This window comes from Pteropus medius, unplaced genomic scaffold (assembly GCF_902729225.1).
Source record: "Pteropus medius unplaced genomic scaffold, Ma_sr-lr_union100, whole genome shotgun sequence".
Classification (NCBI taxonomy): Eukaryota; Metazoa; Chordata; class Mammalia; order Chiroptera; family Pteropodidae; genus Pteropus; species Pteropus medius.
In genome coordinates this window covers 6,122,453-6,128,769 of record NW_024346667.1, presented here as the reverse complement: position 1 = coordinate 6,128,769, position 6,317 = coordinate 6,122,453, and positions in this window count along the sequence as shown.

Genomic DNA, 6,317 nt, shown 5'->3' with positions numbered 1-6,317 from the left:
TGGCAGACGGCTCCTTTTGGTAATAATATTCATTTTTATGAATGGCTCATTTATTTTTTATATGTTCCTCTTTAGCCCTGCCCTCGTTTCTCCCCTTTGTACTGAGTCTGGCTCCCAGGACTCTGTAGGTAGAAAAGAAAGCAGAGCTTTGCATTTTAACGGAGAGAATGAGCAGGCCGCTGCTTCAGACAGCTCCAACGCAGTGAAAAATGAAGAGGGAAAAAAATTAGGAAACGAATCAGGGGCAGTAATTGGTTTCAGAAGTGCCAGTTAGCCAGTTATTTACTGAGCCCATGCCCTGCATATCTTCGTAGGAGTGTTTGTTCCAAATCCAGGCAGTGACTCATCATGACAGTGAATCTCTCCCATCCCCTTACCTCCAGCAGGAGGAAACTGTATGCATGAGGCGTTTTAGCTTTTTCAACTAATCACTGAAAGAATAAGAGGAGCATAGTTCCTTGGGGGAAAAAAAGAAAAGTACAGCCCTCAAAGGAAAATGCTTTAGACCTTCGTCTCGAAAGTCATGAGCAAGGTCGGAGGGGGTTTGTGGTTGCTTCAGCTTCTCTTGGAATCGCACGTGTGTTTAGAGCAGGGCCTGGAAGGGTCCAGGCGTCACTGCCGAGCAGTTCCTGTATGTTCTCTGCCCACCAGGCTCTCCGCTCTCCCCATTGCTGAAGGTTTACCAGGAGGCTGTCCTCCATTACACCCCAGGGCACTCGTTACTCTTTGGTTGGTCCTCCCACCCACACAGCCCTCTGCAGAACAGAGATGCAAGTGGGGAATTGCGGAAGGGATGGTTAAAGGCTCTTTGGGGTCACAGGCTCCCACTGAGCGAGAGCTGAGACTCCTCAAAACACGCAAGAGGCTACAGAGCCAAGTGGTTGGGAACTTGGGGTCTGACAGCTCATTAGACATGTGACCCTCAGCAAGTTGCTTAAGCACCTTGTGCCTCAGTTTCTGGGAAATCAATATGATCGTATGTTGGGAAGTTTAAATGAGTTAGTGCAGGCAAATTACTTAGAACATTGCCCGGCACAAAGTTTTAACCACTCTTGTTATTATAACAACTTACTGTGCTAAGCGGTCCCTAATGTAAATGGCAAAAAACGCCCCATCGTTCTCATCACCCTGAACTAGCAATGAGAAGACCTGGTCAGGGAAAATTAAGCATCCCCCGCTTCCCTCTCAGATCAGTAATGAAGGGAGTGGTCTTTGAAGGGTGCTGAGTTTTCCTGGGTGCTGAATTTTCTCACTGGTGGGAACTGAAAAGCCCTCCTCTTCCAGGGCGCAAAGGTGCCAGTATCTCATCTAGTCATGGGGGGCTCAGTGGGCACCGTGCAGGGGTGGCTGACATGCCCAGTATGTCAAAGCAGACCCGGCCGCAGGAAGACTCACAGGTCGAAGGCGATACGGCATTCATTCCTAGGAACAGTTAGAGAGCGTAAGGGGCAGCCTCTGGCCAAGCTTCTCCAGTGTGCGGTTGCGATGGGAGGGCTCAGGGACTCAGGGCAGAGAGGTCAGTGCGAAGGGCCCGCCCTGGGAACCTCAAAGCTTGCCCTTCAGATGTCTTTTCTCAGGGACAAAAAGGTTCTTTCTTACTCTTTCTCTTTTTCTTTCACTTTCTCCTCCTCTACCTCCTCTGAGAATTTATTGGCAAGGTGCTTCAGAGGAAGCCTCCCCTTCGAGGCTCCTGGATAGGAGCTTGTATTGGATTTCTCAATGCACGCTTCCCTGCTTGAGAATTATCTGGGGTGCCCATTAAAGCTGCCGATCTCTGGGGTGACCCAGGACTCTGAATGTTTAAGAAGCTGTTCAAATGCTTTTTATCCACTCTGAGTGTGAAAACTGTTAACTTGGAAATGATTTAATCTAGCTTCTTTATTTTGCAAATGGGGAAACTGAGGCCCAGGGAAGTGAAGCAGCTTTCTCTAAGCCATCCAGCTAGTTAGTGGTAGAAGCAGAAGCCCGTAGGAGAGGAAATGCAGGAGTGTTCGCACTGCAGAGCTGGCTGCGGGCTCCCTGGGTGCGAGACCTTCCCAAACAAGCGAACGCTGAGTTTTGTTTCCTCTCCAGCTGGCGGATAGTCCTGGCCACGGCAATGTGGGATTTATTGCCATATTTTACAACAGACATAAATTCCACATTTCCAAATAAAACTAGAATCTGGTATATGTCCAATGAAAAGAAATTAATTTTAACGAAGATCTCATTTATAGTATTCATAGGTTTGGCATGTTTCATTCGGTAATTTAATGGTATTTTATCTTGAGTATTGATGTTACATTGATGACATGTTTTTTAAGATAAGAAAGAAAAAAACATAAATATAACTATTTCCCAGCTTTTAAAATTCCACAAGAATTACTAATAATAACACAGAATGATGTAAAGTAGCAAAGAGTAGATAATGACAGAGTTGGGAAAATGTCAACAATATAGGAGGAAGGTAGAAAAAATATAGCTACAGTACAGATCTCTGTCTTACCTCAAAGTAACGATGTCTTAGAAATGTCATGACAACTCACGTATTTGTCATTATATTGTAAGAAATTCGGGGCCATCGTCTATGACTACTGTTTTCTTTACGCTGTCCTACAACACTAAGCTCAGTCTCCTACAAACAATCAAAATATGTTTGCCTGCTGAATGGGAGAGGAAGTCGAAGAGAAAATGAAAATGGTGAGAGAGGGGATATGTGAGGGTGGGAGAAGGAAAATGAAGTCAAGAAGTGAAGGAGCCTGTGTCTGGCTAATCCTTTGTAGGACTGGTTTAGAAGGGGATGGAGTTTCGTGGAGGAGAGGGGCATGGTTTGGCAGGCAGGCCATAATGAGTCCAAGGAAGCACAGATGCTAGTAGAACAAACGCAAAAAGCTAGAGTGAGAGAATTTAAAGCTAGGGCATATAAGAAGCTAACTATCCAACTTTATATCTCTTAGCAAACAAACCGCTAAACCATCTGAGATGAATAGCTGTCTATTCTAATTTCATTCATTCACGTTTTATTTGTTTACTGATTCATACAATAGTAATTCCAAGAATACTTTTTACTTCCTAATAATAACAATAATAATAACTACCATTTCTGGAGTGCCTATTCTGTGCCATTACCCTATTACACAGATGAGGAGCTAAGGCTCAGAGAAGCTGCATGACTTGCCCAAGGTCCCACAGTCAGCTCCATGCCGGCCTCTCCTTTGAGTCACTGTCATGTTGCATAAAGTCAGTCCTTATTCAGGCATATGCAGATTGCTGCTGCTACCAACTCTCCCCATTCTGTTATATCACTTCATGCATGGAATCTGCTTCTGGTCCCTGCTCTGCTACCTACTTGTTGTGTGACATTGGCCAAGTGTCTTCGTTTCTGTGGGTCAAATCTATTCAATAGCAAAATGTAGCTGCCGGACTAAGTGATTACTAAACTTCTTCGTGGCTCTAAAGTTCCACACATCTGTAACTGGGTACTCATTCCTCATAGTTGGGGGTGAGGGGATGCTCATGAACTTACATATTTCTCTTGTGACCCCAACTGTCTCAGCTAGGCTGTCGTTTCCTATGGTAGAGTTGCCCACTGGATACTCACATTCCTAATAGAAGAATTCTTGACTTTCTTCAAGGTATCAACATACCCATCTAAAAAGCTACATTTTTCGGCTTTAACTTAAAGCAAGATGCACTCTTTTTCTAAGTTTGGGCCAATGAGATATAAGTTAATCAAGCTTTCAGGGGAGTCCATTTCACCTTCCCCTTCTTTCTCCCTGATGCCAGAAAGACAAGCTTGATGACGACAGCTCCAGCAGCCATCTAGGGCCAAAGGTGGCTCTGAGGATAGAATCTACATGCTAAGAAAGGTGGCACAGAAAGATAAGGAGAACGTGGTTCTCAGATGACCATATGGAGCTACAATGCCAGCCCTGGACTTCCTACCTCCAAACTTCTCTTAGGTGAGTGAAAAAGAAACCCTTTCAAATTTAAGCCTCTCTCTTTTTTTTTTTCCTTAGATTTTTTTATTGTATGCAGGCAAACGAATTCTCATTCATACACCTATAAGCTTTTCACTCTTTCTTTCTCTAGCTGTAATATTTCCCTTAAATCATAATGTTAATTTTGCTACAGACTGCTGGACAAATCGATGACCTGCTGGCACCTCCAAATCAATATGGTCAATGCTGGATTCATAATCATCCTGGAAAACTGTTTCTCCTGCGTTACCTGTTACAGTAAATGGCAACGCCACTTTTCCTGTCACTAGTGTTCAAAAGCCTGGTATTAACTTTCATTCCTCGTATTCCATCGGTTATCAAATCCTATCGATTCTCCATTCGTTGACTTAATATTTTGAGGACATATTATCGCAGGTGATGATCGGTGCTAGGCGTATAAGAATAAGCCAAATTGATATTCCTCTGTTCTCGTGATGCTTACGATCAAGGGCAGGCATTTATTTGTTCTCATAAAGCTTAATCAAGCCAAGCATTAGCTGAGTCATCACACCAACGAATGTAAAATTGCAATAGCAGCAAGTGCTACTGAGAAAAGTAACTGAGAATGTGCAGCGAGGGCTGGGGAAGGCTGTGACTGAGTTGACACCTGGAGAATGAATGAGACCTAATGTGGCAAAGAGTGGAGATGGGTATGGGTAGCAGGATAGTATTTCAGGCAAAAGAAACAGCAGGTGAAAAAGCCTGAGGAAGGAAGGCGCAGGGTCTGTTTCATGAGTTGAAAGAAGGCAGTTGACTGAAGTCCAAGGTTCAGACCTTGTTAAAGACTTTGAGCTTCATTCGAAAATTAAGGGGAAGCCATTTGACGTGTTTAAGTAGCAAAGGGAGGGTGGGCAGTGACCTGATCATATTTCTGGTGTTCTTCCTATTTCTTTTCTCCTCTTAATTGCTTCTGCTCCTACCCTCATCCCCTATGGCCTGCTTCTCTTCTTGAAACTCATCCGCCATGAACTGGGATCATTCTTCCCAATCCCAGTGCTCTTCATTTTGCCCCCATTCTTGAAAGTCTTCAAGAGCTCCACATTTCCTGCTAAATGAAATCCAATTTCCCAAGCCAGAGTTCATGGCGTCTGGCCTCCCTGGGCAGCCTTCGTCACTGGCCACTCTCCCTCACGATTCCTGCCCTCCAGCCTAGCTGTACTTTACTGTCTTCCCTGTTTCTGTGCTTTGCCTCATGCTCTCCCCTAGGAACTGGAATGCCATCTTCTTGATTGACTATTTGTCAAAACCTCCTGTCCTTTAAGACTGTGCCCAAGTCAACTCTCTCCCTAAGGTCTTGTCTGCTCTCCCTAACCTACTTTCCTCCTCTGTGTCCCTGAGCCCTGTTACTGCTTTTCACCAGGAACTTGGCATTTGGGCACAAGCCTTATCTCCCAAAACAGCTTGATGCGGGGGGATACTGGCTTCTTTTCTGCACCCAACAGGTCTCATTGTGCCCTACTTAGAGCAAAGGGTTCAGTAAATGTCAACTGAAGGATCAAATGAATAATACTCAAATAAGTGGGCAAAGAGCATCCAGGGTCACACTTTGCACAATTTCTGTGTAGTCAATGGAAATGGCATATCTGCACAGTGACCTTGGTAACATGTAGGCTGATTTTAGAAACAGACTATTTGGATTCAAATCCTAGCTCTACCACATACTATCTATGTGACCATGAGCAAGTCATCTCTCTATGCCTCAGTTTTCTCATCTATAAAATGGGGTAACGGTATACGTACCTGGGGAGTTAAGTGAGTTGATTCACATGGAACACTTAGAAAAGTACCTGTTACATAGTAAGTACTCAACAAAAGTCTTCACCACCACCCTCTCTTTCCCACTTAGAAGGACTGTTACTATGTGAGAAGGCACATGTGTGCCTCCTGTGACCAATGGCCTATAAAGTGGCACTTGGGGCCACCTACGCAGGATGATTTCCTATAAGCCGTTCAGCAGGGGAGCCTCCCAGCGACTCCCTATGTTAAAAAAAAAATGAACCTGACAAGTCCTTCATCTTGTTCCACAGACTTAAACTTCTAGTTTTTGCTGTTTCAGCCTCCGGACTGTGAACACCTTACGGGCAGAGACCGTAATATAGAGCACCACACGATTCTCTGAGTGCTCACGGCACAGAGCATTCACCTGGATCAACCCACGTGGTTTTTCCAAAAATCTAATGAGGCAACTAGGGCACAGAGAGGTTAGGTACCCTGCCTAGTGGCACGTAGCCCGCATTCAAACGCAGCCAGGCTGGCTCCAGGGGCTACGGGCTTTTCTACGCTCTTTCCTCCCCTCTGTATCTTTAACGCCTGGTACATAGTACCAGGCACTCAATA